This window comes from Chelonia mydas, chromosome 3 (assembly GCF_015237465.2).
Source record: "Chelonia mydas isolate rCheMyd1 chromosome 3, rCheMyd1.pri.v2, whole genome shotgun sequence".
Taxonomy (NCBI): Eukaryota; Metazoa; Chordata; order Testudines; family Cheloniidae; genus Chelonia; species Chelonia mydas.
The window spans coordinates 188,979,195-188,993,183 of NC_057851.1; positions in this window are offsets into that span (position 1 = coordinate 188,979,195).

Sequence of the window (13,989 nt, forward strand, 5' to 3'; positions counted from 1 at the left end):
TTTTTAAAAAAAATCAAACTGTTTAGAAATACTGTGTTGAGAAAATCTGTGTTTATTTAAAATGTATCGATTTATTGTTCATTGGTCCAGCCATTCCCCCCCACCCCCCAAGAGTCAAAAGGCTGCTGAAGTCTAACATATACTAAGTGGATGGTAGGTTTGGTAATAATAAAAAAATCCAACATATTTTAGCAGTTTGTTTGTACCAGGCATATCTGAATATGCTATTACAACATATTGAAAAGCTTATGTCTTGAGTGAACGAAACTGGTAAGTGCATAAAATTCTACATATTCAATGGGGAAAATATTAATAAAGTGAGAACTGTGAAACAAACAGCAGTTTACTACAGCATTTCGCCACACACAGCTGTATGTATAATGGATGGTTACGCTATGCATCCTTACAGTAATTTGAGGAGAGCATGTGTTGCATATGATACAGATTTATATTTAATTTCTGAGATAGATGCAGTGCAACAACAGATCAAGGAAATCTCTCACTTGCTCTACATAAAATTCTGAAATGTGTTACCTAGCCAGAGAGCTATTTTGCTGAATTGAAGCCATATTTCTGTCAGTACAAGTGATGGTCTATATGTGGGATTAATCTGACACCAGACAGTGATCCTTAATCCTTCAGTATATCATAATCTATTTACTTTGCATGCTAAGAGGATTTCAGTTTAAAAATATACAGGAAGTGATGCTAGAAATGTACATAAGATCAAGAATGTTGTTTCCTAAAATCTCCGTTTTTAATAAAATCCCTTTATGGCTTTCTTGGAGTTCTGTCCTAGAAAAGTGTTGAATGGGGATTTAGCTGAAAATGGGCATATGTTTTTCTTTGTGCTTCAACCTTGTGACCATATTCAGCCTCCTTCTTCTTCCCTGCAGGTTTTTGTGCTGAATGTAGGACATGAAAGAAAAGATCACCACTGTAGCAGGATCATTTTCTGGGTGTTACGCTGAGAGATTTTATTGACAAAATCAAAACAGATTCTGAGCTAATGTGGAATTTTTGTATATATTAATTTCTATTTCTGTTCATGATTTAGCAAGGGCTATTATCCGGAGGTCAGCACAAGGAAAGCCACAAATGGATTGTGTGCAGTGGTTCCTTCCTCATAACACTGAGGAGTACATTGCATGATCTTCAGTCACCTATTTTCTTTACACCACCCAGAGAGGTGTCTACAAAATGACTGTTATAACTCACATTATTACATACTTGTAATTTAAACTTATAACCGTATAGTTTACACTTCTACTTTTCTGTACATGCTCGTCTCAGTTATTATACTTAGCATTTATATAGGGTTTTACATCTACAAAGCCAATAATCGTTTAATGATTAGAGCACCGAACTGGGAATCGGGAGCTCTGGGTTCTGTTTCTAGCTCTGACAGTAATTCGGTGTGGGATTGTGGAAAAGCTACTTTACCTCTGTGTGCCTCCATTTCCCTAGCTGCAAAATGGAGGTAATAATACTCCCCATCTTTGTAAGAGGTCTTGAAATACTAGGGTGCAAAGGGTTATGTAAGTGCGAAGTGTCATTAGTATTGTAGTTTTATTTACTCTGTTTCACCCCAGTACAGTAATTACAAATAGAAAAACAGACGGAGAGGGGTTAAAGCTAAAATTTTCAGACCTGAGTCACTAAACATTAAAGAATGGCAAATATAGTGAAAGTAGCAATGTAATAAAGTAGGTCACACCCACCTTGTGAGGCCCAATTTTTCCAGACGTACCGGGACAAAAAATACACAGACAGCTCAGCTCCGATATTTTCCGGACCAGCCAACTTTAAGGACAAGGCTTTGCCCAGGGAACGGAAAGGGATTTATCAGTGTCTCAGCCCCACCAGCTCTCGGCACCATTCACCGGAAGGCCACAACCACAGCCACCAGCGCTTAAGCTGAGGGTCTTCATGCCCTGGGATGAGAGGAAGACTAGGTCGCGAGTCTGCTGCACTGGAGAGCAGACACGTCCACAGTGACCTGTGATTGCAACATTGCATCCTGGTCTCTCATCCAGCCACTTGGCAGGTGGTGCTGCCAGTTTGGCACCTTTCCCCAGCACCAAACTGTGTTTAAAAAAATCCCACACAAGATGTCCTTGTTCCCTGACCTTTCAGCCATGTTTAAAACACGTCATGTCACTCAGCCGTGAGCTACTCAACTGTCTCAATCTGATTTTTTTTTTTTTTTTTAAATCTAGATCATCCATTGCCCTTTTCTTGAGCGCTTCCATTTGTAGCAGTGATGTGCTTTACCGGCCAGATGTGAGTTCAGGTGCTGTTTCCCTTTCAGTTGATGATGGGTCATTGAGAGTGACATTAACATCACCCACATAAAGGCCAATTGCTTGAGCTTCACACAAGTGAAATGTGAGCTGATTGGGGTGACAGCATCTACCCACCCACCCCCAGTCTGAGGCCAGAGCCCAGCCCCACTCTATAGACTAGAGAAGCAGCCACACCATCGGTGCTACTTGAATGATGTGCTAGACCCAAGGAATCTGGGTAATCATGGGAGACAGTGTCTTGTCCGATTACTGGGTATGTATGTACAGTATGCAGAGAGAAAGTAGCAAGTTTTGTTTGTTAAACTGTTTAATCAAAAGAAAAGAATCCAGAAAATAACAGTGAATAGGAAAGATGCTACAGAGGACCCGGTGGTGGTTTTCAGCCAATTGGCCATATCACCCCCAGTCCTGCTCTTAGAACTTTTGAAATAACCCCATAGTTCAAGGGAGAAGCCATGGGAGGGTTGTTTGTTTTCAAAGGAGCTAGCTTTTCAGACAAAAGCCATATTTGATCTGATCAGAAACATTTCTTATCTGAACCCCCTTTGCTCTTCACACCCTCTACATGGACCCTATTCTTATGCCTTGTTCATTAGCTCAACTAATAGGATTTTTAAAAGCTCACTATCTAGCATATAGTTGCTAGAGAAATCATTGAAACCAAAACTAGGTCTGAGATCCTAAACCCTCGGGCCCCACTCTTCCAAACACAAATATGGTTTAGTTATTAAACAACATGAGTCACCAGTGATGACTCATTCCTGGTCTCCTCTAGGGAAAAGCTCATAACCTGGCGGGCATCCACTCTGGACCTAAATTCTGAAGCAAGGTCCCTGGATTCTGCAGCTTGCTGGAGTGGCAGACTAGAAGTGCTGTGGCAGCTTCATTTAAATCAACAAAGGGAGGATTTGAATTAATTAAATATGAAAAAAAATGAGGAATACAATCATTGGCGTAGTCCCGGTGTGGTTTATTTTTATATTAACAAATGATTCAAGTCCCCGGCTATGGAGGCTTGAGAGGCAGTTTTGGCTTGTGGCATAAGTGCATTTGCTGGCTGCTTCTGCTCAAACGATCAGCAGCGCTGATCATTAAATTGTCACCATGAAATTCCAAGTTTAACACCCCATTGAGGCGCGTGAAGCAGTTCACACCTTTCAGCCCTTCTGTTTCAGGCGGTCTCCAAACTCAGGCGGACAACACGGCTTCGGTTCACCCGGGGTTCCGATCTGCTACACAACCATGAGCACTGGACCAGCTTTCATGGGGGGAAACTGGGAGGTTCTCGAGTACAGCTCTGGGACAATGGGCGGAGACCGTGGCCACAGAACACATGGGCCCGGCTTTCTACTGGTGTCTTTACATTTCGGTATTTATTCATTTACAGCGAGAATTAGCTAGGCACTCCTAGGGGCAGAACGATAATTACAGAACAGGCCGAAATAGGCTTTAAGAGATCCAAACACCTCTCGAAACCTCTCCCTCCCATCCCATTGTATTCCGCCCTGCCCAGACAAGCCTCGCAGCAGGCGCTGAAGGTCTTTCAGTTCCCTCTTGCCGGTTTTTCTGCCTGCACGTTGACCTTGGGCAAGACGCGTAAGCACAGATCTGGAAAGGTTTTTAGGTGTTGCCTTGCTCAGCACTGCAAGGCCGGAGAGATTTAAACAGCTGCGCCGCTTTCAGACGTGAGGGTGGATGAGACGTGGGCTCCTCTCTCTCTGTTGAAAGCCATCGAAGCGGCGTATGCCCAGGTGCCTGGAATCCGTGGGAGTGAGGCACCTAAATACTTCTGTAAAGCTGGGCCGTAGGCAACACCTAAATCCCGTTCAAAATCTGTCCCTTAGGGCTGAGCCCAAGTCTGTGGAAACGCTACCAATGAGGTCAGTAATAGCAGGATTTGGCCCTTTTTCTGCAGCGCAGGGAGCCAGGCGTAACCCGTCCATTCCACCCCAAACCCCTGCAGAGACCGTTCAGGTTGCCAGCCCACGCGCTCCAAAGTCAGGAAGTGACAACCTGCCCCGCAACCTTGTGTGGACGCCTGGGGAGACGCTATTTAATGACATGGGCAGGGACCATTTTCCCCCCACAGGAGCCCTGCCTCATTCAGTGCAGAGGATGGCCAGCGCTCAGGCCCCAGTTGAGCAAGGTACTGAAGGCCATGCCTAGCTTCAAGCACAAGAATAGTCCCCTTGAAGCCAATGAGACTCCTCCCACGTTAGGGTCAGGTACATGCTTCAGTACCTTGCTGCACTGGGACCTGTGCGAACGACGCAGCTGGTCAAGATTTCATCTGATCTTCCCTCCGCTGTGTGTTCCCTACGCCTTATTTATTACAAGCCAGCCAAGTCCTGTCCTGAATAAAAACGCTGATCGTTTTCCTTGCTGCATCGGCCCTTCACTACACTCGCCCTGTGGCTCACAACGTTAGTAAATGTTCCCTTCCCATCCCCAGGAGCGAGGCTGGGAGTGGGAAGAATTATTTTCTCCACCTGCCACAGACAGAACTCGGGCCCGAAGAGCGACTTGCCTGAAGTCACGAGCACCTTTGCTAAAGCTTCCAGAAAACAAAAGTTTGCGCCCTGCGAGCAAATGTGCCAAAGCTTGGCTGAAAAATGTAAAAACTTTGAGGAAAAGTGTTAGCAACTGAAAATGATCCTTTATGGTGGGGATCTGGGGCATCTTTAGTCCTAGGTCTTGCTATGCAGATTGCGTCTGAAGAGAGCCTTGAATGGAAAGCATGAGAAACGGCAAGTCTGACTGGGTGCCTAAAACTTGAGGTCCCTGCGCACACTTGTGTTTCCAATTCCCGAACGTTTAGCTCGCCACGACGAGCGGGGCCGCCAGCTTCTGGTGCGTTCAGCAGCTCTCGAAGCCGGGGTAGGAAACCTGAAATCATCAAGGGAAATCTGGAGGAAGGGGAGCAAGCGCCTTTGTCATCAGGCATCCTGAGAGGACGGAGGCCCAGGTAGGAAAGAACAGGTTGCCTCCAACAGAATTCAATCGAGCTAAAGTGACTCCCTTCGTCCCCAAGCTGTCTCCAGGGTGGCCTTAGCAGACGTGATGCACTTCCACCATTCGGGAAGCAGGATCCGTTGGAGACCAATTAGCCACAGGGATAGAGATGCCGGGTTTTATCACGCCTGGCAGGGGCTCAGTGGATGCACCTGAACGTCGGGTTGACTATTCAGGAAGCCGACAGGCAGTTTCGAAAGGACAAGCATGGAGGGGACCAAGTGGGGGGCCCCATCCTCAAATCGCACCATCGACTTCGCTGAAGTGGCGTGAGTGAGAGCTGCGCCACTGAGCCCCCTTTCCCCCGCGACAGCTAAACTGCCAGGCGAGCGGCTTCCGGACGAGCGCCCAGCTCCTGGTCCGGGGACAGGCCGCTTTGCAGCCGTGCGCCACGCTCAGCCCCCGGCGGAGCTAAGAGCGAGCGGAGGGAGCCCACCGAGAGAACGGCGGGGCGATCGTTGCCTTCCAATAAAGGACACAGTGGGGTGATAGGATCGTTTCGGATGTCATGCCTCGGTGTCGGAGCTGTACGCTCATTGGCAAGCAGCCAGGATAAACTGGATCTTTGCAAGGAGTCACGTTGTCTGCTATAATATAGAGGAGCCGTTTCAAAGCAGAAAAGCCAGAAGCAGGTGCTTCAAAATGCAAACAGAGATGACGATTCGCTTACAGGTTTCTCTCGTATGCTCCGTGAAGGGGCTGAATCCCCCCCCCACACACACACACAGAGTACACATGCACTGCCTAAGCACAGCCACCTTCGGGGGCGAGCGGGGGGGCTGCATAACTGCAGAAGTCTCCCTTCTGGGCAAAGATCCCGGTCTAAACGCTCACTTTCCCCTTTCAGAGTTAGGGATCGTTTGCTGCACCGCATAAGAGGAAAAAAACCCGTGCATTTAGAAGTCGTTGTATTTCTTAACCTCTTTTAAAGTGAAGAGTCGGGGGGGGGGCTGTTAATTATCACACTGCCCTCATTACTATTAAGCCCAAACGTTTCCCCCAAAATGCGGGAAGGCTGATCAATTCCGTACCGGCCGTCTGCGAAGAACCGGAAAGCACCGGGTCTTGTACCCTGGGCATTCCGAATGACACAAGCGGATTCGGGTGGAGGCTTTAAAAAAATGAGAGACAGGAAGATTTGCTTAGAATTCTACCTTAATGTAACAGAGATTCGGGGGGGGGGGCGCTCCGGGTTTAGATCGTACACACGAGAGCACAGGGAAACAGAAGCGCCCTTTGAAGCCATAACTCCATTTCGTTCCAGGGTTATGTCTAAACACGCACACTCCCTCTCGGAGTTCAGGTGACGTTTCCCCATACGGCGCCTTGAACCCGGCATCGGGGGGAAAAGAAAAGATCGCTCACAGCCCAGATCGCTCAGCTTCTCCACAGAAAGGGCCAACGCGCTACTCTGCGGGGGATAAACCGCAGATTTAGCGTCCACACACACATACCGTAATCGGATTTAGTGCCTGTCCGTGCTGTCACATACACGCAAAAACACCTACCTGCGGGCTTCCTTCAGCACTTACGAACAGCAAAACGCAAGGGCGGGCGGGCTCCCTCCTAGCCATGCCTGGCAGAAGGGCAGGGTCGCTGTACAGGACCCCCCTCTGCACCTGCCTCCAGCTCCTCACGGCGAGTCCGCAAAAGTACCCGCACCTGGCGCAGGGTCCTAGCACCTGACCGCCGGGAGAGTCAGGAGACGAGGCCTGTGTCCTGTGTGTAAAGGAGGAACTTGTATCCCCGCTGTAGCTTCCTGTGCGGGCTCATTCCCCCCCCCCCCCCAACCCTGCTTTGGGAGATATGTAAATGAGGCTGAAGATTTTGTATGCCCCTCTCCGTACCCGGCTGAATTTCACGGACAGGCCGAGGCTGACAGCGTGGCCGCACTGAAGTCAGTGGGAGAGTTCAGTGGGGCCAGACTGTCACCCCCTAATCCGAAGAGCATCTCGTTACTCTGCGCAGTCAGGCGCTGCGTGACCTTGGGCAGCAGAGAACCTGCCCGGTGACAGCACCCGAAGCCAAACCACTTGGCAGGCGGGTTGCAAAAATAACAAATATTTTAAAACTCAACGTTTTGTTCTCCAGCAAAGGAGTCGACATCGCCAATAGCAATGCCAGCGCCAGGCGGGGGGCGTTTTGCCACAAACCAAAGCGTTGTAATTATTTGTTGTGATGATGGGGGGGGAGGGGGGACCCCTACCAAATCTCAGCGGAACTTGGTTTTAAATCATTCATCCTTCGAACCCAGGTAGACGCTGTATTACCGGGGCCGGAGAGCGCTTTACCTGCAGCCGAAGGCCTGGGTCTGCACACGCAGTCTGGAACCGTGCCTGCCCCATTCAATTAGGGGATTCTTGGTGCCACACACACCCATCCCCCTTCAACGGCATGGACACATGGTGGTTACAAGCACCAAGTCACCTCAAACCCTGCTGCCCTGCAGACCTGTTTTCATCCTACAGTACTGCTGACCCCATTCACTGTCAGTTTACACCCACCTGCTTCCACTGATGTCACTGCAGCGTCTCCGGGTTTACCCCGGTGTGACTGCAATCAGAATCTGCCCCCCCCCTTCTGCTCAGTAGTAGCTATTATGGGCTAGAACCGGATTGGGGCTTCTTACTCGGTGTGAACAAATACTGAGTCCTGTATTTGTTATGCTGCCTGGTTAGGCTGATGCCAATCCAGAGTCACACCAACCAAAGTACCTGTAAAAAGCAGAGTCGGGCCCAGTGATCTAAATCATCAGACACTTTGCCTGAGAAAAGGCAGCTGGATCAGGCCCCTACTCCTCCTTCAGGACAGGGTATTCTAACTCTACGTTAAGGGCAACGAACCAGCTGCTTTGTATTAAATGCCCGATTCAATGCTCGGCTTTATATACAGTGGAGCCGCAAAAGCTACGTGTCTGAGTCCTAGTGCCAGGACTCCCAGCGACACACAGGTGCACACTCCGCCCAGTGCCCAGAAGAATCTGGAGCCATGTGGATCATACAGCGCGTCTATACTCAGAAGAGCAACGTTCTTGTGGGCTGTGGATTCGCTGAATCACCTGCGTGATGAAATTAACAGAACCAGGGGGATGTGGTTCCCCCCCACACACACACACACCCCCACACTTCCAAGCCCCGGCGAACAACTCTGCAAGAAGAGGCTGCTTTGTGCCGGACTCACTTGACTGGCACCAAGGTTGATACGAGTTTCACACCGTGCGGGCAGAACTGAGCCGGAAAGTTCAGACGCCGGCAAAGTGCCAGGCTCCCAAAGAGGGGCACACGGTCATGGTGGCTTCACCGGAACTGGAGGAGCTACTTAAATCAACCCCCCCCTCAGGACGCCAGCCAATTTAGTAATATACGTATTTGTAGAGATCATGTCTAATAATTCACTGCGAGGCTCTGGGCTTGTGCCCCCCTTTTACCAGCCAAGTCAGAAATTCAGAAGCCCAGGATTTAGCATGAAAACGCGGACAGCCCCTTAAATGAGAGCCGTGCTTCTGGGCACTGTCACAATTCCCGTTTCATGGAGAGTTTCCAACGTAGGAAGGGGGGAACCAGTTTCCCTTGCATCTGACGATGGAGACCCGCCGTCCTGCGAATATAGCGACAGATCGCACCCGTGTTTCTGTGTACACGGACTGACATCTCCATTTGCTGCCACAGCACTGGGGTGGGATGGTGCGGCTGCTCCCCTGGTCCTGCTGTCGCAGGGACCCGCCAGGGTCTGGAAAGCCGCTCTCCTAGGGGCACAAAAGGATGAGAACTGAATTACGGCTTGTCCTCGTTGAAGGAAGCTTTTCTACGGCGAGACGTGTTTCGTTTCCCTGCTCTCAGTGAGGGTAGCTGCTGGGTTGCCTGTAAGTCGACTTTTTGCCGAAGGGGCCGGCTAGCGAGGTCCCCAGCCCGTGTACAGAGTGTGGCCAGGGCATGTTTTGTACCGGTTGGCCATTGGCCGCACGCAGCATGGCGGTCCCAGTCCGACAGCGGGTGACACGCTTCGGGTCCAAATCCAAAGTGCGCCGCGAACTCGCCTGCGGCGAGTGCTGCGGGCTGGAGACCTGGGACTAGTTTATCCCTGCGGCGCGCCCAACGTTTCTGCCTCGCTCATCTTCACAGCTGGCCCTTGTGGCCGCTGGACTCACGCTCGGGGTGGGGGGCGGGGGGCAGTTTAATACGGATCTGAGAGTCTCCGCGGCCGGAGCCGTGCGTGTGAGTTTCGGAGACACGCATTGTCCTGCCCAAAGCCACGTGTTGGCAGCGCTGGAATTCCTGTCCGAGGAGGCGAGGCCGTAACTTGTTCCGTCGCTCTGGGGGGTTTCCTTTGGGCCGGCCTCCGCTCTCCTTCCAGATGTTCATGTTCCCCCCCCCCCCGGGAAGGTCCGGGGCTTGTACCCGCTCTGCAGCGTCTGCCTTTGATTTGTGGCTCAGCGATCCGCGGCCAGGACCTGCTCACAGAGGGCTGGGTTTGCTCTCGGCCAGGCCTGTTCCAGCTTAGGGCAACCTGCGAACGCGGGTTAAGGATCTATCGGTTAGGGATCTCAGTGTCCAAAGACAGCGGGTGTCTTTGGGGGCCCCGGAAGGGAATCGGGGGGGGCTGCAGCTTGTCGGCCTGCAGAGGAGAGGGCTCGGGGAGTCTTAGGACCCTGGCTGTTGAGTCTCCCCATTGTTGGGGGTTTGGGAACGTCCTTTCCGTGCACGGCTTCTCTTCCAAGCCCGCTAGACCCGGCCTCGCGGCTCAAGCCGGGCTAGAGCTCCAGCCGCGTGTAAACAGGCCGCCAGCCTCCTGCACCGAAGTCAAGGTCCCCAAGCGGCCGGGGCAGATCGGGCCTGAGGAGGCCTCTCCCCTTTGTCTGCTCTGCGCTGGCCCGGTTCAAGGGGCCACTGGGCCGGAGCAGGGAGAGATGGAGGCCAGCCACACTCCTGCCATGCCTGAGTTTGCTCCCAGACCTCTAGCTCAGAGCCCCAGAGACTGCAGTGGGGTCCAGCCCCCAGCCTGGGGGCTTCCCTCACCAGGATCCCGGTCCCACCTGGTGGGGAGAGAGGCCATGGGACTCGGCTCCTCCCGCGGGCCTAGAGGTGGGGAGCCTGGCCAAGCGCCCTACCCGCCTTTCGGGGCCCATTGTTCCCCGGCCCGGGCGCAGCCCCATTCGCCCCTCACCCCGGCACTGGCCAGGGCTGCGCGGCTTGGCTCTGGCTGTGCATCCCGCCTGGGGACACGCGAGCACACGGGACAGTCACACACAAGGCACGCCGCTCTCCCCCCCTCCCTCCCGAGGCTTGGCTGCCACTTTCAGCCCCTGCCCCCCCCGGGCCCAGACCGGGAGCCCGTTCTGGGAGCCAGCCCAGGCTGTGTATTGATCGGCGGGGAGAGGAGGCTGCGGCTTCTGATCACACGGGAACCGAGCAGAGCAAAGCCCAGCCCAGCCAGTCAGGGCCAGCACTGGGTCCCAACCCCAAGTCCCGGCACTGCTGAGGCCGGACAAATCGCCTTGCGCCCTAGGGGAATCCAGCCCCCCGCTGCTAGCGGGACGGTGCCGAAGGGGAGCGCGAAAAACCCAGGGCAGGGGACAGATCTTGGGTCTCCGAAGGGATGGGCGAGTTTTAGTGAAATGTTGATTCATTCTGAGACCGGAGGGAGACACACCCAATAACCCCAGCTCCGTCAGCCTGGGAGATTTGGGCTAACCGTGTGTGTGTGTGTGTGTGTGTGTGTACACGCGCCCCCCTTCTCAAACTTTTACACAGAGGCTCCAAGCGAGTTTTCCTCCATTAAATTCAAGCCCTCATGAGTGAACCATTTGAGATAATTCCCCCCCACACACACTTTGGACAGCTGAAAGGGCAGATCTTTTCCCCTCCGTTTTGTTTTATTTGACTTGCATCTCTCCCGGATGTGCTCGGGAGTTGTGGCTACTTATTTCCTAATACGTCCCCAGAGCCTGTCTTTGTTGTTTTGTTTATTTCCGACTTTTTCTATTATTAGCTAATGACGCCCATTGTGACGCTTTTATTGTTTACTAACGCGCTCGGACATTCGTTCTTCGTTCAGATTCCATTATTCCCGAACCAGGCGCGAATTTGTTAGATTATTCGCCTTAAATACCCGCTATTTCACGGGGGTTCGGTCATTTAAAAATCGTTCGTGCCTGGCTGTCATTTATTTCGTGTTTCATTTACAAGTAATGTCTTTAAAAACCAGTCCCTTGATCTGAACTCAGAAACCTAGGCAAAGACGTGTTTTCTCTGCCCCACATAACAAGTGAAACGCGAGACGGCTGGGTCCTGTAAAATTGGCCTTAATTTAAAGCAAAAAGTGGCTCCCTCCAAAATAGGAAAAGCTGGGTATTTCCAGCGGCTACATTTTCGTCCTTGTTGCGTTGGGCATTTGCTGCATTCTTGAGCATTTCGATGCGATTGTCTGCGCATTGCTCCTCGCGGGCGCGCCCAGGTGGAATCAACGTTTCCACGCTAAAGCGGACGTCGGGACTGGCACCGCGGCCGTGAAATGTATTTGTCGACATTTGCCGTTTCATCGGTAAGCGGGCTCTTCTTCCGCGGCAGACGGCAGCCGGCCGGAGCGCCCCTCGTTAAGTTAGGAGACCGCGCAAAGCCGCCACGTGTTGGTTGATTTGTTTGAGATGTTTCGTAGCGGCCTTTAGCTGGGCTCAACGGCGGGCAGCGCACAACGGCCTTGGGGGGGGGGGCGCCTTTTAAACGATGCAAAAACACACGAGGAGAAATTGTCTTGGCCCTTGGCTCCGCGCAGTGACTGGTCCCCCAGCTTCGGGCCGCGCTGGTCCCAGTTTGTTGTCCCTGGGAGGCTTGTGTGCAAAGAATGCAGGCCCAGCGCCGCGCTGCGTAACCTACGCGACTGCTGGGGGAGCCTGCGGGGCGGGGTAGCGCTGTCCGCGGGGCGGGGTACCGCTGTCCGCGGGGCGGGGTAGCGCTGTCCGCTGGGCGGGGTACCGCTGCCCGCACTCCGCAGCCTGCGTTCGCTCGGTGCTTTCCTCAGCTGCAGCTCTTCCTTCCGCGCCGCTCCTGGTGCTCAGAGCCAGCGAGTCGCGTTCACACAGGGTCGGTGCCAGGACTTTCCAGGGAGGCCTTTGGCCTTTGTTTAAAGTGCTTGTGCGAGGGGAAGGAAAACCGTGCCAAAGGAGCTGTGGCTCCGGAGCCGCGCTGCCCCCAAAGGCGGCTGTGCCCCTCGGGGGCTGCACGGGGCTCCTGGAGTTTCCCACAGGTGCCCTGCGCGCTGCTAACACCTTGGCACCAAAGCCTGAGTGGAGGGTGGGGAGAAGCCTCTGAAACATGAGGCTACTTTAAGGTATTTTTGTATAAAGTTACAAGAATGAGCCGCTTGGAGTCCGGGTGAAAGGTGCAGCCGACCAGAGCCCGGTGGATAAAGCTCAGGGTCTAGGCCAGCCCCTCCGTGTACCCCACACCCCGACAGTCCCCACGCAGAGGGACTGTGGGCTGCTTCTCTTAGACAGGCCCAAGTCCTGCTCTGCGCATCTTGGCTAATCTCCTGCCCTTTTTCCTAAAGGGCCTTTTGGTCTGTAGTTGCTTCCCCTCGGGTGATTGCATGGGTGGGTGCCTTAACCACAAGAATTTTAATTAAGTGACTGTTTGTGCAGCGATGGTTACGCTTCCCTTTTGCCCAAAGACGTATCTCCTTGCAACATCTGCTCCAGAAGTAACAATAAGCACAGTAACAATCATCACAAGGCGGACGTGGGGAGGTGCCATCCTCCCTGGCTCTTGCGCAGCCGAGTCCAGCTGCCCCCGATGCAGTGTGGCAATGCCAGGGGACCGGGCTGCGCCAGGGCGGACTCCCGGAGCGCGTGCCGCGGAGCTGGGCCCCAGCCTGCCAGCTCCGCCCCTCGCCGGTCACCGACCCCGAGACGGTGCCAGCGAACTAGCCCCTGCTGCTTTCCCCAGAGACACTAATCCCAGGCCGGCCGCCGGCTTCCCACGCGCGCCGGGCAGTGGGGGAGCGCGGGTCCGGCACAGCCCACGGGCCTTAGGCGCATGGGGACGCATCGCGTAAGGATCATTGTCCCCTCACTCCCAGCACCAGTGCATGGTCTCGGATCCCGTCTGACATGGACCCCCCCCCCCAGCCCCCGCAATGTGGCTGCCTCCAGCGGCGGCGGTGGCTTGAATCCTAGATTTGGCTTGGAGCCATGTCCCTGGGACCTGCACCCGAGCGAGTCCCTGCACAGGGGGAGATCGTAGGCGCTGGTGCTGGCTGGAAGCGGTTTCCGCCACCTACAAGGTTTGCAGTTGGGGTCAGTGGCTCTCAGCACCCCGCACTCCCTTGCACAAATTGTTCCCGGGACCCGGACCCGTGGGCGAGATGGCAACTTTCCTCTCAGTGCAACAAGCATCGCCCCGTAACTCCCGCTCTTTACCTCGGAGGCCAACTCGGGCAAGTTTTCCAACAGCTCGGCCCAAGCGTAACTACCCCCAAAGAGGGCGTTTGGGGCCGGGCAGAAGGGGGGAGGCCGCCCATCCTTGGTGTTTCCCTGCCCCACGCAGACCTGTGCGTGGACGGGAGCCCGCCAGGATACCGGGTTTAGGGAGCAGGCACCGTGACTCCTGGGCGTGCAGAAGCCCGGCCCTGACTTTCGGTGGCTGTTTAACCCCCGGTAGTATCCGCCCTTTGGCCG